The 27,455-nt window shown below is 41.4% G+C and overlaps 1 protein-coding gene across 4 annotated transcripts in view; it reads right to left on the bottom strand.

Moving 5' to 3' along the window:
- Positions 1-27,455, bottom strand: part of AKAP9 (A-kinase anchoring protein 9) — a 3,155,794-nt gene that overhangs the window by 1,527,947 nt on the left and 1,600,392 nt on the right. The window lies entirely within an intron of this gene.

Below are 27,455 nucleotides of genomic sequence, written 5' to 3'. Positions count from 1 at the left end.
TACATATTATACAGAACTCATCAGAAGGTGCTTTTAAGGAGTGGATTGTCATAAGTTCTCAGTAACAAAGCTGTAAAAACACACACAAAAAATTGTGAGGTTATGTTGACAAAACTAGGCGATAGTCTGATAGGTACTGTAAAAGTGCATCAGTCTTTCTTGTAAAACCGAAGAGTCCATCATCAAAAGTCTCTTAATCTTATACCCCTGACCTACAGTCTGCTTTAATCTTAACATTGGTCCTCAATTTTTTTAAAATTATTCTTCCATAAACATCATATGTTCACCCAATAACATATTACATCTCGGTCAAATACAGAGACTCATTCCAACCACATGCACTATTAATACCACATAATCCAATTTTCTTCCATTCAGGCTAACTGTTAGCTCGTCCCTGTGCAGATGCCCACCAAACTCACAATCAGGCAACAGCACAATTATATTTCTCAATTTGAAAAACAAGTGTAACTACTATATGCATGACACAAGAACCTAATACAGACACTGAAAAAAACTAGATATGGATACGGTACTTTATGAATGCATCCTTTTTATTTTCTTACAGGGTAGGTGGACTGGCCTAAGGATTCTTTCCAGGCATGATCAGGCACAAGGCAAATACAAGACAAATACTTGTTAACCATTTGAAATATCAGGACCCACTACAGCGAGTCCTCAAACACAGAAATTGAATAGTTGAAAGAAAGGACTTAAATATACCAAGTCCAAGATGGCCTTTTCCCAGAAAATTCAGTTTTCTCTGAGGTTTGGCAATCTTGGAGAATACAGTTTGGGGGTGGGGGGAGGAAGAGGACTTGCCCCCTGTAAAAAAAAGCAATTTAAAGGAGAAGAGCAATACTTGAGATATGTTATTCTCCTGGATTTTGGATTTTCAATCTTTTTTTTTTGGTCTGTCAGCACTAGCCATTACGAGCGACAACTTTTCAATAAACAGCCCAAATATTTGCAGCAATTCAATTAAGTAAATGTAGCATGGCAAATATTAGCTGCTCACCTTTACACAGTGTGGTAAACTGTAACACACAGAGTTGTATTTTTTTACAGAGGTTCACAAGTTTACATAATGTTTTGCATCACTGATTCATTAACATGTAATTATTTAAGATGGTAAAAAATACTATGTCTGTTAGTAAACGTGGCAAATATATTCAAAAGGTTAGCCTGCAATAGTGCAATCCTCCTAAGATAAAGTTAATAAAATACCTGCCTTCTACTGGGATTACACTATTTACATTTTGACATTGTTTAATTATGTAGTCCAGCTGGCTCAAGTATAGCCAACGGATGGTACTTCCATTTACGAGGTAGTTTCACTCTGTTTACATTCACTCTGCTTCTCTAGTCACTGACTTGAGAACAGGCGCATTTATGTGAATCTTATTAGGTATGTTACTGTTTTTCCTTATATAGTTTCATTTCTTCTTTTGGTAGATGACACCAACTTGCTCATAACATTTTACTGAAGATTTTCTCTCCTACTGCCTAACAGCATTAAGGATTCTCTCTTTTTTTGGATCAATAAGAGTTATCTCTGCTGTCTGACATAATAAGCTTGTTAGAGAGACTGAGCAGTAATGACTACAGAAAATTCATTCCTGCTTTGGCATCCATGTCTCTAATGGACAGAGGCAGTCTGTAAATGGTTCATCTCCCAGGCCCCTACTTGTAAATATTTCATCTCCCAGGCCCCTGCTTACAATTATCAAAGGTGCCAGAACTTGTCAGAGATCTGGGATGCATGGCTAGGCTTAAAAAGGCCCTTGTGGTCATTAGTCTAGTAAACACCTATAAAAGCTTATAAGTTTTTTTAGCCCCCCAGGTGATCTTCAGCTGATCCTAAGTGCTTCTTTTCATTTACTGGGTCTACTGAACCTGGACACGTCCTCTCTGGACTTTCTCTGACCCTGTTCAGAGCCAGTGAGGGTTATGAGGCACCTCCGAACAGCATCATCTATTCTGTAGATGAGCATTTTTTTGGTATGCCCTGACCTCACCATCACGCACATGGAGGTGCGCTCGCGCACACACACACACACACACACACACACACACACACACACACACACACACACACACACACACACACACACACAGTTCAAGAAAGCCATGCAATACAAAAAAAAACATTTTGTCACATGTCTTCTGTGACTCAGCCAGTGCCCCATCTTCTTCATCCCTGGGAATCAACCACAAAGAGTGATGGTCTGTGCACCAATCCTCCGAGGGTGTCTGATGCTCAGGCCACTAATCAAACTCAACATTTCTGTGCAATAAGTCTACAACATCCATTCGAGGCACATCAGAAATGAAATGGTCATGTTGTAAAGTCTGATTTCAAAGACTGACATTTAAACAATTTGAAATGTTGTGCTCATGACAAGAGACATGCTCATAACAGACCTTCAGTACAATTATCACACCTTAAATTATGAATGAAAGCAGTAAGCATTTAAATGACTACAGAAATGCTTCTCAGGATATAACTGCACACTAACAGTGGCACAGATGATGGGCTGTTTTTGTGAGTCAGAATGCTAAAGAAAATGTAACTTTATAAACAAATGTTTACTAAGTTAAATGCAAGCTCATAATTTATTTATTTTACATTTGTTAACCGGGGGTGTCTGACTGAGCCAAAAAGGCCCTTTTTCAGCAGAGGCCTGAGGAGAAAAGCTGCAAACAGAAAAATTACAGATACATTTAGATATTTAGACATGATCAGTATACACACAAATTACAATAGACATGTTTTTCACAGTGGTATGCAGAACATCAATAGTTACAGTGGAGAGGACAAACAAGAAAATATTAATTTAAAAATAAAGGTAATTAATAGATTTGTTGTGTACAGCTGACATTTGGAACAGAGGTAGAATACATACATACTACATAAGTACAGTGCATACATTGTACATTAGCCAGTGTTTGTGAGTAAGAGTGAAAACTATTATCAAGTACTCTAGGTTTAGTATGTGTACTTTATCCGCTTTCACTAGCCTGGGGAGCAGACATGGCACTGCCAACTTTGCTTGAGATGTTGCCTATGAGGTTTATAAAGGAGGCTATGGACAATGTGTTTTGTATGCTAGTGAGGAGAGAGTTCCATTTTTAGCCACTGAACTACTATATAGTGTGTCTCCAAAGCTATTGTAGCTGTTTGGTGACTTGTAGTAGTAGTTTGCTTGATGATTTAAGAGTCCTTTTGGCTGAGTGATGTTGTATTAGGTTTTTGAGGGCAGGACACTTACTGGGGAGGTAACAGATAGAATGACAGAGGCAGAGCTGATTGTAGGTTAGGAGGCTGGGCAGTTCAAGCCAGTAGAGCTGTCTCAAAGCAGTACAGCAATGAGCTCTATATGAGCAATTTGCAGCAAAGCGGGCAATTCTGTTATAGCAGACTTCCATTTTGCTTAGTTCAGTTTTGTTGAGATTAGTCAGAATGGAAGATGCACAGAGGAGGGAGGACAGAAGCTGGGAGCGAGCAATGGCTGACCTTGTGTTGTTGGTAAGAAATGGTTTGATACGGTAGCGTGATCTCAGTTTGGCATGTACTTTTTTAATAGTTAAGTTGAGATGACTATCAAATTTTAGGTGGGAATTTATGGTTATTCCCAATAGCTTAGCCTGTGCCGCTGGAGCAACTGGAGTAGCATTTGTGGAGTAGATAGTGAATTGATTGTTATCAGTGTTTTTGTTAGAACTGGTTATAATCATAAACTGAGTTTTCTTTGGACTGAGGATAAGTTGGGCTTTGGTAAGGTAGTTTTCAACGTCAGAGAATGCTAGTTGAGTTGTTTGCAGGAGGGTGGGAATGTTTTGTGCAGCACAGATTAAGGTAGCATCATCTGCATACTGAATGATAGATGCATGTTGTGTGGAGGTATGGAGGTCATTTGTGAAGACTGTGAATAGTAGTGGTCCCACGATAGAACCCTGTGGGACTCCTATAGTTATGGGCAGCTGAAAAGAGAGAGAGAATTTTCCTATTTCACAGCTTGGTACCTGTCAGTTAAGTAGCTTTGGAACGAGGTAAGAGTGGAATTTGATAGGTGATATTGGTTTAGTTTGTTTAGCACGATTTGGTGCGAGATTGTGTCAAATGCTTTGTACATATCCAAAAAAAGAGTTGACACCTGCAGGCCTTCGTTTTTGAGACAATTTACTGTGTCTGTGAACTAGAGGAGGGCTGTATTGGTACTATGGGCAGGTCTGAAACCACACTGAGTAGGTGACAGAACATTGCTGTCTAGGAGATATTTTAGCACCTGGGTATGGATGCATTTTTCTAGGATTTTAGCCAGGGGGGAGAGTAAAGCAATGGGTCTGTAGTTATTAAGTTCAGTGGAGGCCCCACCTTTATGTACCCACTACTAGGGTGGTTGGAACTACCCCACCTTATACAATTCTATCAACTTACTATCGCCCATAAAGCCCTGCATCACCCTGAGAACACACCAATGCTCTCCACCCTCATAAAACCCTATAACAACAAGAAGAACCTTCGCTCCTTCAACAAAATACAGATTCAAACTTCTCGATCAAATAATGTAGCTGGTGACTCCACATTTTCCAACTCAGTTGGCAAAATTTGGAATCAACTTCTACCAGACCTCACATCCCTGACTACAATTCCACAATTTAAAACCAAACTAAAACTCTTCCTAAGCAACCACTGGCTATGCTCTTGCAATAACCCAGGGTAACCACTTTTCTGTCTCTTATTTTCCCTCAATCCTTTTCATCTGACCTCCCTCTCCTCTTCTTCCTAACCCTAGCATATTCCACTTTCCACCTCTTAAATGTTTCTGTTACTCCCCCTCTTTAAGAGACAAAAATTCTAAATGTTGCTACTTATGAAGAAGGTAGAAATACCATAACTTAGTAAAGCATCTAAACCTATTCACCTGCTATGCCTCTAATTGTACTCAAATACCTAGACAGCCTGTAAAAGGTTTAAAGCAAATGTTTTTCTTTTTTATTGTATAATTTTGTATATTCTTAACCTGTTATGTAGTAGTTAGCGGAGCTTTTCTCCTCGGGCCTCCACTGAAAATGGACATGTATCCAGTTGGACTAGCCTGGTTAACAAATGTAAAATAAATAAATAATAAATAAATGTATGGGTGTAACATAGGATATTTTACAGAGTTTGGGCACATAGTTTTCAACAATTGATCTGTTTATGAGAGTGGAGATTGGGATAGCAATAGCATCTGCTGTGAGTTTCAAGAAATAGCTGGGGAGTAGGGCCAGCTGCTGTTGATGACGTTTTTAGTTTGGATAGCATTCTTTTGACTGAAGTGGTGGAAACTGTTTTGAGGGTAAAGTTTGTATTAGTGTTATTTATTTTGGGGGGATAGTGAGGTTGGAACTGTCCTGGGATACTAAGGATAGAATTGAGTTCACAAAGTGGGAGTTGACCCCACCAAGACAAGAGTAATGGGCAGCAAAAAGTAAGTGTTACTTTACAAATCTGAACGACCGTGGTGGTGGTGCTGCGGTAGTGTTGTCGCCTCACAGTCAGACGTTGCCCATTCGATTCTCAGTTAGAGCGTCTTCTGTGTGGCGATATGCGTGAATGGGCGTTCCTTCATTGAAGGTTGTGAGTTAGGCCCGGCAAGCCAGCACGTAAAACTCTACTGCCAATCATTAGCGGACCTGAGTTCCGCTGTGGCGACCCCTAACCGGGAAAAGCCCAAAGACTTCTAAGACTTTACAAATCTGAACACTTTAAACAAATTCCTGACATCTAGTGGCTTACCAGCAAGCAGAATTCAGTTTCTGAAGAGCACTTGTGTCCTGGTGGGAGACTAGTAATTTAAAGATGGCTCCATGCTCAGCAGGACTCTAATATGGACTTAATATTGGGGGAGGGGGATAGCACAAGGGGTGTAAACCAGGTGGAATGCAAAGAAACCAGCGAAACCAGACAGGCAATCAGTGGAAATCTATCAGTGAAGGCCTCAGAGGGGGTGAGTAATAATTCATACTCTACCTGTAAGTGAAGGAGAGAAGAGACAGCAAAGTTTATTAAGACTGGGACTGTGTCTTCACATTGACGTGCTTATTAGTAGCCAGTTTGTGCACAGAATAGAGTAAGGAGATACGTTAGCAATGAAGGGGAATGTATACAGATGCAAATAAACAGGTGGGGCTCAAGTGATGCAAATTTAGGCAAAAAGCACTGAGAGGGCTGCTTGATGGTTAATTTAATCAGAGATCTCAATTAAATGTATACTGTCTATTGGACAGTTAGGATTACTGCACTAGCTGGGGGGGAATGACACAAGGCTACAACAGTCAGTTTTATTAGCATGCTGAGAGCTACTAAGAATCACTGCTAATGTTGTAGCTTCACTTTCATAACACATACAAGGAGAATGTATAGGTTCTACAGCTGATATTTATTTATTCATTGACTGATGGATTGATTTAACCAATTTCAGCCTCAGCTTGGGGGTACTATACAAACTGGGTTAGAGGATTAGACAAGTTGTGCATGTACAACAAGAAAAGATAAGTGCAAAAACAAAACAAAAAAGAGCATTAAATAAAAGACGTATAACTACCTGATAGGAATCAAGGTTGGAGAAGTGATGGGGAAAACATGTACTGAGTGTTAATAAATAATTCATTCATTTAATTAATTCATTAATTTATCGTTAACAAACTAATGATAGTACTGGACAACTCCATCCTAGAGTTCTGTTTGTGGTATATGTGCAATTCTTGGACTCTTGGGACCCAGATATAGAATTATGCTGCCACAGTTTGTGAGGTATTTCTGCACAGATAGTATACTGAAAAACTGGGTCCAGGAGGTTCTTCAAACGTATATATAACACTGAGTCAGTACATCCTAAAAAATGCACTGCAGCACTTTCTATATTATTCTCACTTTGCAGTCATCTTCCTAGGATTACAGATGGCAAACAGATCTAGATGTTGAACCAAAGCAATGGGTGAGATAAGCAGTGGTGGGAAGGTGAGGAAACGACAACAGAGTCTTCCCTTTATTACAGGTAGGTGAAATGGTGGAATGGGTATACACCAGACTCACAGACATGATGGGGTGGCTCTGAGAAAATAAGCACCCTGTGTGTGCTTGAGTTTGAATGCAGGTGGAAGCTCACAGAGAACTAAAAACAGCACGTCTGGTTTCAGCAGGACAACTACTTTATTCCACGGACAGGCACCAGTGAACTGAGTAGGATTATGGAACTGTGGAACTGAACACCCCAGTGACACCTATTACATAGGAGCTGCTCTGTGGCACATGGAAACGGAGTTTTTTAAATGTAAACAAATATTCACGCGAGCGCACACACACACACACACACACACACACACACACACACACACACACACACACACACACACACACACACACAAACACCTGCAGTTTTACAGAGATAAGTTTTTTCACTTCAAAGACTGACATAAGTGAAATGGACATCCACTAGTGTCACTACTGAAACACTTGACATGAAGACACGTAGGACAAACAGAGTCACAATAAAGGGACTAAATGCTGGAAGATGAATTTACAGTGTGTGGGATACTACTTGACATTTTTATATGAGGGCATGCATAAACACACATGCTCTTTTACACTGTGAACCTTAAAAAGTGACTAATAATCACCTTCTTTAAGATCTGTTAATAATGCATTAACAGTTCACATTTCTATCCCGTGCATATCTCTCAAATGTACAGATTTTTGCCTCATATCTGTTTAGTCTATTCCTCATAAAGTATGCGGTTTCCTGACAAATCACAGCAGACTGAAGCAATTAAATGACACACATTTGAGTTTTAGACTTGATATCCTTCAGAAAATACATGCTAATGCAAAACATGTTAATAACACTATTTAAAATGTGTCCCTAATTTTGGGCCTTTGTCCCTCCATCACTTTTGGCTATATCCAGAGTTCTTGTATTTTTAAAAACTGAGAGGTATGACCACCTGCAAGTGTGTTAGATGTATGTAACTGCAAGAGTCACAGGAATTCCCCTTTAGCAAAAGCCGTCATTTAATTTGGAGAATGGCAGCTTGTAACATAAAACAACATTTAAAGCTGCCTTTTCATCTCTTCAGTGTTCTGCATAAACATTCTAGTAGTAAGGCTTCAGTAACCACAAATCAAAGTACTATTTTTTTAAATGTTTGCTACAGACAATAAATAAATACCTGTTAAGATGATAAACACTATCCTGTAGGTATACAGGATCTCAGAAAGTGTACTTTCAAAAGATCACATGTAAATCTATATTACTGCACATGATTACTGAATATGTTACCCAAAATAAATACTTGTGTTGAAAGTGTGCCACTGTTGGGAAATGTTATCAAACCGCTTATTGAGAATTTCTAATTTTTTTAACAGCCAAGTTGAAGACAAAGACTGGTCCCCTTGCTTTCCTTCCAATCTGAAAATTCAGTCCTTCAGCAAGAAATATGTACTAATATACATGAACATCAAATTGTTGCAAATACCCCCTTCCTCATGCTGAAACCTCCCACCCTAAATCCACCATCGAATGCTGTCATTTTCAGTAACTTGGTGGTTTAATCAGTAGGGACATGTACTGTTTACAATCCAGAAATATAAATACAATTCAGAGTCTGAATACTTGATTAGATGAGGCAATTATTTTTACCCTGAGACACAGTAACTTAAATATTAGAATAATTAGACTGCATATCAGGCTAAGAAAAATGACTAGCCAGTAAATCCTCCAGAATTTATTTAAAACTTGAGAAGCTATTCTCTAACATCTCGGCTCAACACAAAAGCCTTCAAGAAGTAAAAGCATTACAGAAAACTTGCCTCAAATACTGTGTTCAATATAATTAAACAATCAATCAATTAAAGAAGAAGAAGGCTCTATAGCAACTCATTTTAAGTTTTTTCATAATAGTATTAGTGAAGGACTACAGGGTAATATATTAGAAAAAGTTAAAGTATCATTGCTTGATGAATGTCTCCTTAAAAAACAGCTTTTGACAAAGGAATCTCTGTATATTTTGAAATTTAATACTTTACACCAATATGGGCTTAATGAAGAGTTAAATTGGAAATATTTAATTGACTGATTGTTTAATTATATTGAACACAGTATTTGAGGCAAGTTTTCTGTAATGCTTTTACTCCTTGAAGGCTTTTGTGTTGAGCCGAGACGTTAGAGAACGGTTTCTCAAGTTTTAAATAAATTCTGGTGGATTTACTGACTGGTTGTTTTTCTTCCCTTTTTCATGTTGGTGGTTTTTATGCATATCAGGCTAATCCTGCTACATTAGGAGTATTTGGGGTCTTTACCTTTCAAAGGAAAGAAAAACTCTTCAAATATTCAGGGTCAGGAGTATGTTAGTCAAATTCCCGTGCCGCAAACAAGCACACCTGGGTCGAAAACACACCTCCCACACTATACCTTTAGCAGGTCATCCAGTCTTCAATTAATTCCCGATGAAAAAACAGCCTCGGAATCACCAATAAGTGTACAACCACCTCTAGTTCCATATAAAATGTTTATTCCACCATAACAAATAAAACCGCATGAGTATTCACTCTAAAAGGTTAAGCGCTTTCACCCACAGCACAGTAGGCTTCATCAGAACACATTAACAACACTGAATTCAATTTTTATTTTAAAAATTGGCGCCAAAAGCATTTGCATTTTTAAAGCGATACCTACATGAATATCAGGACCAGCTATCTGGTCAAGTCTGCTGTATCCATGCAAAAACATTACATACAAATAATAATAATACGTGACAATTAAATTATTTAACTACTACATCTATATAATGATTTTTAAGAGTTGGTACAACAAGTAAAGATATACAATTTAACAAATTTATAACTACTAATTGCAATTTTGATAATATGATACAGAATCAAGACAATATATTTTCAACCACGAACAATGTTGGAAGTTTAAAAGACATGATATATTTGTTGGGTAAAAAACTAAAAAGTACAAATGCATTAAAAGCTGATAATGCATATTTGCACAAGTGTATTACTATGAAAATAGTCCCAATGGGGTTGAGATTTTTTAAACAACCTATGGGCTTAACGTTGACTGATAATGGTATTACTGAATTTAATCAATTTTTCAACAAGTGTGGTTTTAATTTTATGAGATTGCTAATCAAACACAATGATGAGAAACTTTGTAAATTAGTACAGGATACTGAAAATTTAAACACTAAAATAACTAATGATTTGTTATTTTCAGAATGGGAAAGATTATATACTAAACAATTTCATATAGCTGAAAATGGATACAGAATATTTGTGATAGAAAGCACAAAAAAAAGTCAAGGGATGTGGAACAATATAAGAAGGGTTTAGCTTATACTTGGCACAGTGAAAAAGGAAAAGGAAAGTATGGTAATAAGACATACAATAAGGAACAGATAGAAGGGAATCTCCAGGACAATACACATTATTATAATAATGAATCACATTTTCAGAGGGACGAGAAATTACAAGGACCACCATACCGAAACAGAGTTCAGCAGCAGTATCATTCAAATACAAGAACCAAACAGAAACAATGGTGGAAGAACAAATAGTGGTAGCCAATAGTGTACACAATAATAATGTGCAAGATAATAACATTGTGGTTAGGGCTAAAATACATACATATAACAATTTTAATATTTATAATTATTCAAGTGTACAAATACATCATACACATTTCAATTTATTGGCTAAGGGTATGAAATACATACCGAATCCACATTTTGACATATTTGATTGTTTATGTGAGGTTAAAAATATGTTAGAAAGATTAATTTAGCTATATTGTTTAAAGATAAACCAATGATATATACTAATAACAATAGAAATACTGATGTAGAGATAAAGAAAAATAGTACCTATATCCCCCTAGTAACCCTATAGTAGATACATATGAGAAAATAGTGACAAGAGAGATATATCAGATGTATAATAAGTTTAAAAAAACTACATTCATAAGTAATTTGATAGAGGAAGAAGGGAAGACATTAAGAGAATTACAAATGGATACAAACATTAGGGTGATGAAGCCGGATAAAGGGGGAGGGGTAGTTATATATGACGGTATAGAATATATTAAAAAAAATGTATGACGTTCTCCATTTTTCAGGTAATTATGAACCTATTTCCATCAATGAGATTAATATTGCCTATCATAGAATAGACTCACAAATAGAATAATTTCACATTGATGGCCGTATTACCAGTGAAATCTACAATTATTTGAAAGTAAAACATCCTAGACTAGCCACATCAGTGGGCACACCCAAAGTGCATAAAGATATACATGACCCCCTTTTTGACCTATCGTATCTGGTATCAAATCAAAAACATTTCCTATGGGAAAATTAATTGATACGTGGTTAAAACATATTTACAACATGATACCTCATATGGTGAAAGACTCATGGGAGTTTTTGAGCACCTATCCCGTCGATGCATGGAAGGAAGGATTTATGTTTGTCACCATAGATGTAATTGACCTATTTTCATGCATCCCTAAATTAGCAGGGTTAGAAGCTTTTAGTAACAGCATCACCAAACACACCATCTTTAGTTGGGATGAAGTATGATTAATTTCCGAATGCATGTCCATTGTGCTTGACAATAATTTCATCTATTTTGAGGGGGAACATTTCAGGCAGACCAGGGGGGTAGCTATGGGAGCAGCTTGTGCTCCAACATTTGCCAACTTGGTCATGCTAGATTGGGAGGAATCCCATTTATTCCCTAGTGTATTTTTCAAGAGTATCAAGCACTATTCAAGATTCTTGGATGACACACACACACACACACACACACACACACACACACACATATATATATATATATATATATATATATATATATATATTATGGGATGATAGTATGGAAAAATTTCAAGCTTTTACACGATTCCTTAACAACAGTAGTGAATTTCTTAAATTTACATATTTACACAGTTATGATGGCTTAGCATATCTTGATACTTATATATATCATCAGGAAGGAAGGTTGAAATCAAAAATATATCGGAAAAGTACGTTTTCCATTGATTATTTGGAATACGGTAGTTGTTATCCAGACAAAGTTAAATATAACATATTTAAAGGACAATGCATTCGGGCTGCACATATGACATTGATTTTAACAACATGGTGGATGAAATAAAATTTATAACTGAATTATTTCAAGAAAGAGGTTATCCACAGGAAATGATGCAAAATATAGAACAATATGTTACACAGGAATGAGGAATCAAATACAAACCTCTATTAGGAGCAAGTGTAATGAACAAACAGGTTCAAAATGTTGGACATGCTACTAAGGACATTGCCATAGGTCAACATCAGAGATCTTTTATATTACAGTATAGTTTAGTAGCAAATGATGTGACCAATATATTGTATAAGTATTGGTATTTGATATCTGGAGATCCCACATTATTAGATATTATGGGCATAAAATTAGAAGTTATGTACCTACCATAACGTTCCATGTTAGTTGTCTTCTTCTCGCCTTCTTTCTTGCTGGATGGGGTCGGAGCCAATCCTCGGCTCTGACTCGGCCACTCTAAAAGCTCGAGAGCTAGTTCCACCGGCTGGAGGCTCCCCTATATCCCACAATGCTAGGCGGTAACTCCTCAGATCTCATTTGAAAGCTAAGGCCAGCAAGAAAATTCCATAAGGAACAAAGAAAAAATCCTCTAGGTCTGTCCAGGCTAGGGGGAAGGAGGGTGGGACGCAAGAAAGAAGGCGAGAAGAAGAAAACTAACATGGAACGTTATGGTAGGTACATAACTTCTAAATGTTAAGTTGTCAATCTCGCCTTCATTCTTGCTGGATGGGACCGCGTCCCTAGCACCTTGTCCCGGGTGGCCTATCGGAACAGACTCTTGAGTACAGTGGAACCAAAGTTGGCTCGGTCTCTAGAGGCCAAGTCCAACTTATAATGAGAAATGAAGGTATGGGGAGAAACCCAAGTAGCTGCAGAACAAATCGAATCAATAGGCAGCCTATCTTGGAAAGCTATAGAAGTGGCTAAAGCTCTAGTTGAATGAGCCCTGGGTTTGGATGGCAACCGTTGATGTCTTATCTCATACACTAGGGTAATCAATGAAGTAAGCCATCTAGAGAGAGACACCTTAGAAACTGGAAGGCCCATTCTACCTTCTGCATAAGAAACAAACAGTTGGTCAGATTTCCTGAATTGTTTGGTCCTGTCTAAATAGTACCTAAGTTGGCGATGAATATCTAAACAGTGTAACTTTTGTTCTGACCTATTAGAATAATTTGGGAAGAAAACAGGAAGCTCAATGGTTTGATTCAAATTTGCCAGAGAAGCTACCTTGGGCAAAAAAGACGGGTTAGTACGTAAGGACACCCTATCCTTATAAAATACCAGATAAGGGAGTCGACTACACAGAGCATGGAGTTCAGAGACTCTTCTAGCTGAAGTGATAGCTACTAAAAAGAGTGTTTTCCAAGAAAGTAACTTTATTGAACATGAAGCCGCAGGTTCAAAGGGGGAAAGAATTAAGGACGCCAGAACCAAGTTGAGATCCCATTGGGGAGGAGGAGGATCTCTGATGGGTGGTTTGAGGAGAAAAACTCCCTTTAAAAAGGCTTTGCAGAGTTTGTGAGACATAATGGAGGACTCTGAGACTCCAACATGAAAGTTCGAAATTGCTGCCAATTGAACTCTAATGGTAGATGGAGACGAACCTGAGTGGAAAAGTTCGGCTAGAAAGTCTAGAACTGATTGAATGGAAGCAGTGAAAGGATCTATATTCTTTGACTGTGCCCAATAGGAAAAACATTTCCACTTGTTATGATAAATCTTCCGAGTGGAAGATTTATAAGAGGCTATAAAGATATCTCTAACTGAGTGAGATATCAGAGGAAGCCTGGCTAAAGTTGGAATTGGAGGAACCATGCTGTGAGGTTCAGAGAGGGAAGGGAGTGGTGCAACTGACCCGACTGATGGGTCAAGAGGTCTGGAACTGGGTCCAGATGCCAAGGTTGCTCCAACAGATAACGGTGGAGAAATGGGAACCAAACCTGTCGAGGCCAGTAAGGGGCAATGAGGATCATGGAAGCTTCCTGAGTGATGGCTTTCTGTATCAGCTGAGATATCAGTGGGAAGGGAGGAAAAGCATACAGAAGTCCCTGGGGCCAAATGTGTACTAGAGCATCTCTGCTGGGGTGGCCTGGTTGGGGAAAGAGGGTGAAAAAATCGTCGCACTTGCTGTTTTGGGGAGTAGCGAAAAGGTCGCAGCAAGGCCGGCCCCACTTTCGAAAAACTTTCTCCAACACTGAATTTTTCAGAGACCACTCGTGAGGCATGAGAATAGCTCTGCTCAATTTGTCTGCAAACACACTGGACTTCCCGGGGATGCTAACAGAAATCGCTGAGAAGAAATCGCCCATTGCCACAGTCTGAGTGCCTCTCGACATAGGGGGTAAGATCTGGTTCCGCCTTGTTTGTTGATGTACCACACTACAGACATGTTGTCTGTCTGAACTGCTATAGTTCCCTTGGGAAGAGAGTCTTGTAAAGCTTGCAAAGCTTGCAACGCTAGAAGCACTGCTCTCATCTCTAGAACGTTTATGTGCAAGTGGCACTCGAACGGTTGCCATATGCCCTGGACTGTCCTGCCCTGGTAATGCCCCCCCCCCACCCGATCAGGGAGGCGTCCGTTGTCACTGTAGCAACCGGAGGGGGAGGGACGAAAGTTCTCCCTAGGAGGAGCTGGGGAGATGTGATCCACCAAGAGAGATGATTCTTGCACGATTGAGTTATCCGAATAGGATGGGACATTGGAAGTCTTTGGTAAGACCATTGTGTGAAAAGCATCCATTGTAAAATTCTCATATGGAAGCGAGCTAACGGTAGAAGGGGGATGGCCGCCGCCATAATCCCTAAGACTTTCAGCATCAGTCTGGCTTTGACTTTGTTGCTCTGCAAGACAAGAGAGACCTGTCTGTGTATGTCTGCTATTCTCTGCTCTGTGAGTCTGACTGACATATTGACTGTGTCTAGATTTGCGCCTATGAAGGTAATAACATGACAAGGCGACAAGACAGACTTTTCGTAGTTTATTGAAATGCCTAGTGCCCGACATGTGTGAAAGGTGTAGTCTCTGGCGAGAAGTAAAAGATGCTTGGTGGGGGCTGTAAGGAGCCAGTCGTCTAAATAAGGAAACACCTGGAATCCTTGACGTCTCAGATGAGAGGCTACCACTGCCATGCATTTGGTAAACACTCGGGGGGGCTGTAGTGAGACCAAAGGGCAGGGCTCTGAATTGAAAATGACTGGTTCCCAGCCTGAAGCGGAGGAACCTCCTGAAGCGTCGACTCATTCTGATGTGATAGTCCTGGAGATCTATCGAGCACATCCAGTTGTCCCGCCCCAAAAGGGGTAGAATGGACTGCAGCGTGACCATCCGGAACTTTGTTTTCTTGACAAAATTGTTCAAGTTGCTGAGATCCAGAATGGGTCTCCAGTCCCCTGTTTTCTTTGGAACCAAAAAGAATTTGGAGTAGATTCCGGATCCTGTTTGGTCTGCTGGAACTGGTTGAATGGCTCTTTTTGCGAGCAGCTTTGAAATTTCTAATGCTGCTTGCTGCCTTTGACTGGGTGGAACGTCTGGAAGGGATTTTTTGGATTGCTTCGGAATGAAAAGAAATGGGATTCTGTAGCCTTCGGAAATGATAGACTGTACCCACTTGTCTTGAGTTAGGGATAGCCAGGCTTTTGGGTACAGCGATAATCTTCCCCCGACTGCCTCCGAAGGTGGACAGTCGGGCAACACCTCAGGGATGCTGAAAGGGCTTTTCGGAAAAGGATTCTCGACTGCCCTGATTCTGCGGGCCCCCTCTGCCTTTAGGACGGCGTCTACCATTATTGTTCCCCCCTCTGCCTCTAGAGGGGAATCGACTCTGTGCGTCAGGCAAATCTCCTTGAGATTGTTTGCGGAACCACATCTTTCCCCCTTCTGGCCTTTGGGGTAAGGTCTAGGAGGAGTAGAAAAACGGACTCCGACGGCAGAGAGAGTTTTGCCATCAGTCTCGCAAATAGTCAGGGTTTCCTTCACTTGAGGACCAAACAGGGATGATCCATCAAAGGGGGAATTAGTGAAGGACACCTTGAAAGGGTCCGCAAAGTTACATAGCCGCATCCAGGCGTGCCTATGCAAGGCTACACCTGTACCTGCCGCTCTACTTGCTCCATCCGCCACATATGAAAGGAGGCGCATGGAGGAGTTGGTTATAGAATTAAGGGTTGTCAGCTGAGAGTTCATTCTATCCTGAAAACCCGCAGCTGTTGGGTCCTTCAACATTTCACTCGCTTCCTTGAGCAAATCCCTCTGAAGACGAGTAAAATGACACAGGTAATTCAGCGATCTCATAGTAAAGGTCGCTGACGAGAACATCCGCTTCCCATACCTGTCATCGACCTAGACTCCTTGTTAGGAGGATGAACAGGCACTGAAGGATCAGCTAACTCCTTCTTGGTGGCCGCAGCCACCACCATAGCATCAACAGAGACGCCTTTGGTCAAAAATTCTTTGTCCTTGGGGGCCGAATGAATTTTGATGGTCTCCTGGGGTGGGTTCCACTGAATCAGGAGCCCAAGCCTTCTTTGCCACCACTTGCATAAGGGGTCAAAGGAGGGACACCCAGGAGGTGGAAGGGCGAGAGCCAACGCCTCAAGATACACTGATTCATCCTCTGAAGGGTTGAGGGCTCGCCAATTCCCCCTCTGTTTTAAGATTTCAAGGATGTCTGCAAAGGAGACATCTTCAGAGGGGGAACGAGGGGAACCTTCAGAATCCTCTAAATCAGTGTCAGAGCTGACAGACTCAGGGGAGTCAATGTGCTTCCTCTTGCACTGCCTCTTCCTGGGGGGCTCTCCTACAGGGTCAGGACAGGCCTCGGAAGAGGAGGAGATCCCCACTGGGGAAACTTGAGGAGCTGGCTCTCTACGGTCGGGGATGAGACAGTGAGTAGAAATCACCGGAGGCACCATGGGGGGAAGGGCAGAAGGAGCCGACTGTGGAGTTGAACCTGGTTCTAACACGCTCCTCATGACCTCGAAGGCACCCCTGTCAGGTCTCCGTTCCGAAAAACTGAAAACCTCCCCCGGCACCGACAGTGATGGCTCCGAGGCCGATGTCGGAGCCGAACTCATCAGCGCCGAAGCACCGAGAGGGAGAGCGGGGTCGGACAAGGGTCCGATGCCACTCACCCCCTCGGAGCTGACGAGGGAAGTCTGGCACCGAGATTCTTCCAAAGAAGACATCGGAGCAGACGACGGAACCAAAGACAAAGGTATCGGTTCCGACGCCACCACAGTCTTGGGTCCGAGCCGCCCCGGCTCTGAATTCAAAAGAGTCAGAGGAGGAATATTTTGAGTGATGGAATCATTCTCGACTGTTGAGTCGGACTTTGAAGCATCTGGGCTAGTGCCTCGGACTTAAGAAGTCGACTCACTACTCTCTGAAGGTCATGGTCCGATAACCTGGAAGACCTAGAAGAGTGGGATCTATGGCTCCGTTCAGACAGCAAAGGTGATGCTGGAGCCGAATGAACAGAGCTGATAGATGGAGATCGGGACCTTTTTCTAGATGCCGGTTCCGACAACTTGATCGGAGCCGACTGAATTATGTCTTCCTCGGCTCCGCCGGAGCCGAGGACACCGTAGGGGCTTGTATTTGAGATTCATCGGCTCCGGCCGGAGCCAATGTTCGAATAGCCTTAGGACCTCCAGAAGACGGCTCAGAGGCTGGAGCCGAAGGTCTGAGAGGCTTAGAGGGTTTCCCCGAGGACTGAGTCGAGGGATCCTCAGGCTTTAATAAACCCCTTAAAATAAGTTTATTTTTTTGCTCCTGCAGGACTCTAGGGCTGAAGCCATGGCAAACAGCACATGAGTCCTGCAGGTGCAAAGGTCCCAGGCAGTACACACAAGAAGTGTGACCGTCTGTCAGAGACATCTTCTGACAGCACGAGTCACACTTCTTAAAGCCTGAGACCTTTGATTCCTTAGACATGTCTAAGGGGAAAGTGCAACCACACAAACACACACACACACACCGATTACACTTAAAAATAAATTAAACTAAATTAAATTAAGTTAGACAATATTATTTATTTTTATTTATTTAACATTTGTTGACCGGGAATGTCCGACTAGGTTCCACAGAGCCTGTTTTCAGCGGAGGCCCGGGGAGAAAGGCTCCAGATGCATGTCTTTGGAACCCGAGGGAAAGTTTGTAGAGAGTTTTTTGGAAAGGGAGGGAAATTAACAGGGAATGGGATGGAACTACTTCACAATATAAGAAAATAGAAAAAAAACTAACATGAAAAGGTGAAAAAGCTAAGAAAACTAGTTACTTTACCGAAAACTAACCTGAGCCGGTAGGAACGCACCTCGATCGCTGTAGCGGCAAACGAGATCTGAGGAGTTACCGCCTAGCATTGTGGGATATAGGAGAGCCTCGAGCCAGTGGAACTAGCTCTCGAGCTTTTAGAGTGGCCGAGTCGGAGCCGAGGATCGGCTCCGAACCCATCCAGCAAGAATGAAGGCGAGATTGACAACTTAACATCCTAGTTTTGTTTACAAAATGGGACGGAATATCAGGAGTTATTTGGAACAACATCCTGTAGGAGCAACAGCCATAAAGAAGGGATCTAAAACACATACTACTAAATGTGGCACATGTAATCAATGTAAGTATATATTGGAAAAAGATAAAATAATTATTAATAATGGACGCAAGACATTAGTCAAATTTAAGCAAGGAAATTGTAATACAAAAATGCTTATATATATGGCTAAGTGTAGTACATGTGCAAGTTATTATATAGGTAAGACAGAGAGAAGTTTTAGAAAATGTATTTACGACCATTTGTACAATATTAGAAGGAAAGATACCACCAACGCCTTATATAGGCATATTGAGAAGAAGGGTGATACACATGAATTTAAATTTGCCATTTTGGATACCATCAAAATTGATCCTAGGGGAGGTGACCATAAAACCTTATTGAGTTTTAAAGAAGTTTGGTGGCAATTGTACTTGGATGCAGCAACCCCACCAGGTCTCAACGACCACATTCCATGTAAGCTCATTCTTGAGATGAAATAATATTTTAAGAATATATATTACAAAGTTAGTTGGTAATAGAATTTGGTTCAGTATCAATTATGTTTTATTAATTATTAAATATTCTAATATTTATTTTTTTACATATTTTATATATTATATTATAATAGATCATACTTTTTATATAACATGGAAGCACTGGTAATGATTTTTCTAATGTCATAGTTTCATTATGATATAGGTGTATTTTTAGTCATTAATTTAATAATATGACATGTACAATAAAAACATACACATTTTTACTTTATTATTTAATTGTGTATATAACTGTAAGAGGATATGATAGTATATTTATATGTTTTTTTACAAATACAGTTAGATTTATATGTGTTTAGAATAGGTTATCATTGAGTATAAGTACTTAATACTTACATTTATATAGAGTCTTGATATAAGTAAACTGCTTTTTTAGTTAGATAGGGTTCAACATACACTTGGAAAAATCATTACATGGATGTAGTAGTTAAATAATTTAATTGTCCGGTATTATTATTTATATGTAATGTTTTTGCATGGATACGGCAGACTGACTGGATAGCTGGTCCCGATATTCATGTAGGTATCGCTTTAAAAATGCAAAAGCTTTTGGCGCCAATTTTTAAAATAAAAACTGAATTCAATGTTATTAATGTATTCTGATGAAGCCTACTATGTTGTGTGTGGAAGCGCTTAACCTTTTAGAGTGAATACTCATGCAGTTTCATTTGTTATGGTGGAATAAACATTTATACGGAACTAGAGGTGGTCGTACACTTATTGGTGATTCCGAGGCTATTTTTTCTTCAATTAATTCCCAGGTGAATAGGGCTCATCTTGTGCTCCCACATCTTCATCTATGAAAACCTATTCCAAGCAACTTCAGAACCTCTCCTTCCAGCATGGCTTTTGCCATTTTACCAAGGTTCCTTGTATCATCACCTTTTAATCAGTGCAGTCAGCTTATGCTTTTAAACCCTTCTACTCTGTTTGACCTTACCCACCGAGCACATATAGAGGTCTTACTACTCTATCTCGAACAAAACATATTTTACCTTTACTGCACCTTCAGTTATCCTAAAACAGTTTGCTGCTCTAAGTCAACTTGAGCCGTATACCATTAAGCTCATAATCTATATTTATAAAATCTATGTTACCCTGCCTTGTTTTTCTTGTATGCAAGACTTCTCCTGGGTTACTCTTGAGAACAGCCACTGTTTGCCAAGTATATTCATTTAAAACCAATGTGTAGTAAAGAAAAGCAGTGTGAGGTTTTCCTCATAGCAGATATTTAGAACAGTCTCCTGAACTAGATATAGTTAAGCAGATTTATTTCCACATGACAGGTTTTCCAGCTATCTTATCTGGCATCACCCACACCAGAGTATCTGAAAAGGTCTGGCTCTGTATCCCCCTTCAGTTCTTTTCCATCCTAGAAGTTAATTTCATCAACTGTCAACAAAAAACTATATCCCTAAATCTGTGGAGCAAGGAGCAAAAAGAAAAAAAAACACCTCAGTGCATCAATGGTACTTTTAAAATCCAGTGTAATAGTGTGTAGCAAGTAATAAAATGTCTTCCTGGGTCAAAATACTAAGAAGGAGGGCCCTTGAAAATCTGTGTTTCTGATAATTATTGTAAATGTTGTCATTTTATGTTCTATGTACTTCTGATCATTGTTATAAATGTTAACTTCAAATCATTATCTTTATTTACTGTCCTGAGTATGTACTCCCACAGGCTGAGTCTGAAAATGGTTCATTTAGATCAGTGTTCTACCTTGCTTCATAGATTAGTACTAAGCTAACTGCCCTTGTAGGCCATGTTAAACCTACATAATTACCCCATGTGAGAATCAAACCCTGCACTTTGTGTCTGTAAGGTAAACGTTTAAACCATTATGCTAACCTCCCACCCCTGACAATTGATACCAAGCCTCACTAAAGCTCCCATGACACAACTGCAAATACATTTCTACTTCTAGAAAACACATCAATTTCACTGGCTCAAGGTGGGTGTGCCTACAAGAGGGATTTTAACTGTGGAGATATGGCTGAGCTGTTGCAGAGGAGGGGAAAAATGCTGCACATCTCCATCACATGCCTACCTCCCAGGCTAAACCATAGATCTACAATGAGGAGAGGGACTGAAATGGATAGGCCATAAAAAATAACCCCCCATCCAGATGGATGCACAGATGTGCCAAGTGCCTGAATGCCTTGTTGCATGCCCAGTCTCAGCATTACACTAGATTAAGTTCAAAGGAGGGGGTCAGTGACTAGTAGAGCTGGTGCGGACAGATATCAGAGTGCCAGGCTGGTAAAATGACAGATGGAAAAGGAGAGTCACTTACCATAAATGTAGATGTTTGAGTGTATTCACTGTTGCAGTCATCACACTCGGGTTATCTACCTGCAGGTAGCCCTAAGTCGGGCCAAATACCCGAGACTTAGTATTTCTGCGTCAGTTGCTGTCACTCCAGGACTGACATGAGGTTGTCAGGGGTATAAAAACAGGCAGCTGACGCCATTACATCAGGTTTTCTTGCCCCAAATGTCAGGAGCCCCCCAAACAGGGAGCTAAGTTATGGTGGGAAAAACACCACCAGTAAAAAGTAAATACCAATAGCCCTGTAAGGGGTGAGTAATCGACATAGAGAAGTGAGAGAGAGAGGGCCAAGGGGGCTAGAGAGTGGGAAACTAGGACTGCAACAGTGAATACACTCGAACATCTACATTTAAGTGTACACAACTGTACTACGTTCTTCATGTTTTACTGTTACAGTCATCACACTTGGGTTGATTGCCAAAGCTGAAGAAAGGATGGAGACAGTTGAGAAGAGTTGGGGCTGGCTAGTATGCCTTGCAAGACTGCTGTTGCAAAACCCGCCCTGGATTTGGAAAAGATTGACAGGTGGTAATGCTTGATGAAGGTGTGTACAGACCTCCAGGTAGTAGCTTCCAGGATGTCCCTGGTAGGAACTCCCCTGAGGAATGCTGTAGAGGTAGAAGTTGCCCTAGTTGAATGTGTTCTGACCCCCTGAGGGTTTGGTTTCCCATGGTGTTTGTAGCAGAAATGGATACAGTGTGCTATCCATTTGGAAATTGTTTGTTTTGAAATGGCCTTGCCCTCTGCCCCTGGTGCAAAACTGACTAGTAATTGGTCAGATTTGCTGAATGCCTTAGTCCTATCAAGGTAGAATCTGAGCTGTCTGTACACATCCAAGAGTGCAGGATCCTTTCCCCTTTATTTTGAGGATTAGGGAAGAAGGCTGATAAATAGATAGATTGGTTGAGAGACACACTGGACGCCACTTTAGGCATAAAGGAAGGGTCAGTCCTGAGGGAGACCCTGTCAGCATGAAAAATGATAAAAGGTTCCACAGCCATAAGTGCTTGTAGCTCAGACACTCTTATAGCTGAAGTGATGGCCAGAAGCAAGGCTGTTTTCCAAGAGAGGAATTTTAACTCTGCTGATGCTGCAGGCTCAAAGGGGGGTAAGTATGAGCTTTTCCAGTACAAAGTTAAGGTCCCAAGCAGGGGTGGCTGCTCTCCTTGGTGCCATTAAGTTGTTTTCCCCTCTCAGGAACTGTTTGATGAGAGGGTGAGAGAAGAGAGGTGGGTTCAGTGTTGTCATGAGCCGAGATGGCAGAGGCATGGATCTTAATGGAGAAGGACAGGCCTCTGTGGAGTAGATCTGCTAGATAATACAGGATTAGAGGTAAGAAGGGCAGTGCTGTGTCCTCTCCTTTAGACTGCATCCAGGAACAATACCTTTTCCACTTATCAGCATAGGATATCCTTGTACTGGGTCTTCTGGCTTCAAGAATGACGTCCAGCACCTGCTTGCTTAGGCTGGTCACTGGGGGAGAATTCAAGGAATAAGCCAGGCTGCAAGATTCAGGGTTTGCAGTTGCGGATGCAAGATCTGCCCCCCCCTGCTGAGTGAGGAGGGTTGGGATCTGGGGTAGGTGCCAGGGTGGCACCGGTGACAGGTTGTGCAGTAGTGAGTACCACTGCTGGCGTGGCCAGTCTGGGACAATCAGGATTGCCCTTGGTCTGTCCTGTCTTATCTTGAGTAATATTCTGGATAGAAGAGGCAGAGGGGGGAATGCAAAGATTGAGAGGTTTTCCCACTGGAAGGACAGGGCATCCACTTTCCAGGCCCTGCTGTGAGGTGTCCTGGTGGAGAACTGCTGAGGTGGTGATTGCAGGGGGAGGCAAAGAGGTCCACCTCTGGGGTCCCCCATTTCTGGATTAGGAGGCTGAAGGTGCTGAGTTCTAGCTGTCACTCGTGTGGGTCTAGGAGATTTCTGCTTAAGTCATCTGCCAGAGAGTTTTGTTTGCCTGGCAGGAATTGAGCTTGCAGATGAATGTGCATGTCCAAGGCAGTGTTCCACAGGGCCATGGCTAGCCTGCACAGTGCGTATCACATAACTGTTTTTATTAGCAGGGGTCCTGGTGAGAGTAGGGATCTGAAAGCTGACAGCTGAAAGTACAGTTGTGTACCTACCATAAATGTAGATGTTCGAGTGTATTCACTGTTGCAGTCATTACAATTGGGTTATCCTGCTGGCAGGCTACCCACAGTCAGCCTGAGTTCCAAAGTCTAGGTTCGGCGTCGGTTGCCTCCTCCCTGACGTCAGTACGCCGGGGTATAAAAGATGCAGCCGACGCCATTTTCTTCAGTTTTTCTTGCCCCAGATGTCAGGTGCCCCTAAAATGGTAGGCTCACTAATGCCAAAAAGCATGCATAACCAAAAAACAACTTTTCCTTCATCTACAAGCAAATACACCACATAGGTTGTATAGAATAGAGAAGTACAGATAAGTTCCCAGCAAGGAAAAGGGGGATGGAGGGAGGGTAACCTGGACTGCAACAGTGAATACACTTGAACATCTACATTTATGGTAGGTACACAACTGTACGATGTTCATGTTTCACTGTTGCAGTAATTACAATTGGGATGAATCCCAAAGCTATGGTTGGGAGGCTGGTGCTAAATAGGATTAGGAGAGGCTATCAGGCCCTGCAGAACTGCAGTGGCAAATCCTGCTCTGGATTTAGAGTAAAGAGGTAAGTGGTAGTGCTTTGTAAAAGTATGCACTGAACTCCAAGTTGCAGCCTCTAAGATGTCTTTGGTTGGTACTCCTTTGAGGAAGACTGCTGAAGTAGCTGCTGCTCTGGTGGAATGTGGCCTAATGCCCTTAGGCACTGATTTGCCATGCTGTGAGTAGCCGAAACGAATGCAGTGGCCTATCCACTTTTAAATAGTCTGCTTTGAGATAGGCTTTCCTTGTGATCCTGCAGCATATGCTACTAGAAGTTGTTCAGTCTTTCTGAAAGCTTTGGTTCTGTCCAAGTAGAAGCGTAGCTGTCTGTGAATGTCCACAGAATGCAGAAGTCTCTCACCCTTATTCTGTGGGTTTGGGTAAAAGGTAGGCAAGTGAATTGTTTGGTTAAGGGCCACACTGGTCACTACCTTAGGCATAAATATAGGGTTTGTCCTCAGAGAAACCCTGTCAGGATGGAAAATGATAAAAGGTTCCACAGCCATGACTGCCTGTAACTCTGAGACTCGTCTAGCGGAGGTTATTGCTAGGAGCAGAGCTGTTTTCCAGGATAAGAATGTTATATCAGCTGCAGAGGCTGGCTCAAAGGAAGGCAGTGTAAGTTTTTCCAAAACATAGTTGAGGTCCCATGCAGATATTGGTGCTCTCCTTGGGGGTCTTATGTTTTTGGCCCCTCTGAGGTACTGCCTTAGTAATGGATGAGAAAAAATAGGTGGTTCTGTATTGTAATGAGCTGAAATGGCAGAGGCATGAATTTTAATGAATGAAAAGGAAAGGCCTTTATCCAGCCATCTCAATTAAGTATTGCAAAATCTGAGGAATATTTGGAACAATCGTGTCAATACCTTGTGCCTGGTTCCAAGCACAGAATCTCTTCCATTTTTCTGCATAAGATGTTCTGGTGCTAGGCCTCCTGGCCTCCAAAATAACATCCATAACTGCTTTAGAAAAAGGTGTGTCTTGAATGGCTACATTATCTGCCATGCCGCCAGGTTTAGGGTCCTGAGTTGGCTGTGCAATATCTGACTGTCTTGTTGAGTCAATAAGTGAGGATTTTGAGGTAGTGTCCAAGTTGGGCCTTGGGACAAGCTCTTTAGGATTGGGTACCAGTGCTGGTGGGGCCAGTCTGGGGTAATCAATATCATTTTTGGCTTCTCTTGTCTGACATTGAGGAGTACCTTGGGGAGGAGAGGCAGAGGAGGAAAGGCATATACTGTTAGGTTTTTCCAGCTGAAAGATAGAGCATCCACTTTCCATGCTTGCTTGTGATAAGTCCTTGTGCAGAATCTTTGTAGTTGGCAATTGTGAGGAGAGGCAAATAGGTCTATGTCCGGGCATCCCCAGTTCCTTGTTATCATGCTGAAGACTTGTGGATCCAATTTCCACTCGTGGGGATCCATTAGGTTTCTGCTTAGTTCGTCTGCCAGAGTATTTATCCTTTCTGGTAGGAAATGTGCTTGCAGATGTACTTGGTAAGTCAATGCTGTGTCCCACAAGTTCATGGCTAGTCTGCAGAGAGGGTAGGAATGTGTGCCCCCTTGCTTGTTTATGTACCACATGACTGTGGTATTGTCTGTCATTATCAGTAGTTGTCCTGGATGAAGTAGATCCTTGAAGGCTGTCAGGGCATTTTGAACTGCTAGCATCTCTTTTTGATTGATATGTAGATGCATTTGACTTGCAGACCATTTGCCGTGAATACATCTTCCTGCCATATGGGCCCCCAGGCATAATCTGATGCATCTGTTGTCAATGTCTGCCTGGCTGTGGGTAAGGTGAATGGCTGTCCCGTGTTGTGGTGACAGGCTTTTGCCCACCATCGAAACTCCTGTTGCAGGCAGGGAATAAGGGTAATTGTTGTTTCCAGGCTGTAGCAATGTTGAGTCCAAACACTTTTTAGATACCACTGAAGTTTCCTCATATGCAGTCTTGCATATGGAATTAGCAGAATGCAGGATGCCATGAAGCCCAAAGCCTGCAGAATTTTCTTGCAGATAACTGGGTCTTTGTTGCCAACATTTTGAAATAAGTAGTCAGTTGTCTGTGTTTGTCTGGCATGAGATAAGCCATCTGGGCAGTTGTATTTAAGCTTGCACCCAGGAATATTATCTCTTGAGAGGGTACGAATTTTGATGTCTTTTCATTTACTGTGTACCCTAGGCCTGCTAGTAATGTTTTGACAAACGCCAGATGTTGTAGTAGAGTGTCCTTGTTCTCTGCTTGAATAAGGCAGTTGTCCAAGTAAGGATATATTTGAATTCCTCTTTGTCTGCAAAAAGCAATTACTGGTGCCAGGCACTTTGTAAAGACCCTGGGCGAAGTAGATAAGCCAAAGGGCAGTGCAGAGAATTGGTAATGCATTGAGCCAGCTATAAATCTGAGGTATCTTCTGCTTGATTGTCTGATTGGGACATGCTGGTATGCCTCTTTTAGGTCTAAAGTCACAAGCCAAGCCTTCTTGCCCAGCATGGGCAGAAGCTGCTGCAGAGTTAACATTTTGAATTTTGGAATGTCCAGGAATGTGTTCGGGATAGACAGGTCCAGTATTGGTCTCCAGGTTTTGTCCTTTCTGGGCACCAAGAATAGCCTTGAGTAAAATTCTCATCCCTGCTCTTTCTGTGGTACTTGCTGAATGGCCCTCATGTCCATGAGGGATGAAACTTGTTTTTGTACCTCTGCCCATTGATTGCATGGAAGGTCTGGCATACCGTTTGGCCTTGGCAGGATGTGAAAATGGAACCTGTAGCCCTGGGATACGATATTTAAGACCCATTTGTCCTGAGTGATCATGTGCCAATTTTGAGCAAAAAGTGCTAGTTTTCCCCCCAAGGGAGCTGCCAGAAGATAAGTGCTTGGTGCTGGCAGGGGAAAGTAATTGAGATAGTTTCCTGTATGGCTGTGATTTTTCTTCTCCGCTCTTGGAGGTTGAAGCACCCCATTGTTTAAGCCTGTATGAGCCTTGGGGCTGTGATCTGCCTCTGGGGCATCTGTATCTACCTCTTTGTGGCCTGTCTGACACTGGAAAGGACCAATTATTTGCAGGCCAGTTCCTGCTAAATCTGCGAGGCTGTACTTGTAATAAATCCTTGACTGTTTGCATAGATTTAGCTTTGTCTTCCATTTTCTTTAAAACTCTTCTACTTTAACACCAAACAAGGTATCATGTTGTAATGGAGCATCTAATAATTTTGCTTTAACATGATCG

This window comes from Protopterus annectens, chromosome 3.part1 (assembly GCF_019279795.1).
Source record: "Protopterus annectens isolate FY-2018-M chromosome 3.part1, PAN1.0, whole genome shotgun sequence".
In the NCBI taxonomy this organism is placed as follows: domain Eukaryota; kingdom Metazoa; phylum Chordata; order Ceratodontiformes; family Protopteridae; genus Protopterus; species Protopterus annectens.
This window is presented reverse-complemented; position numbering and strand designations above follow the sequence as displayed.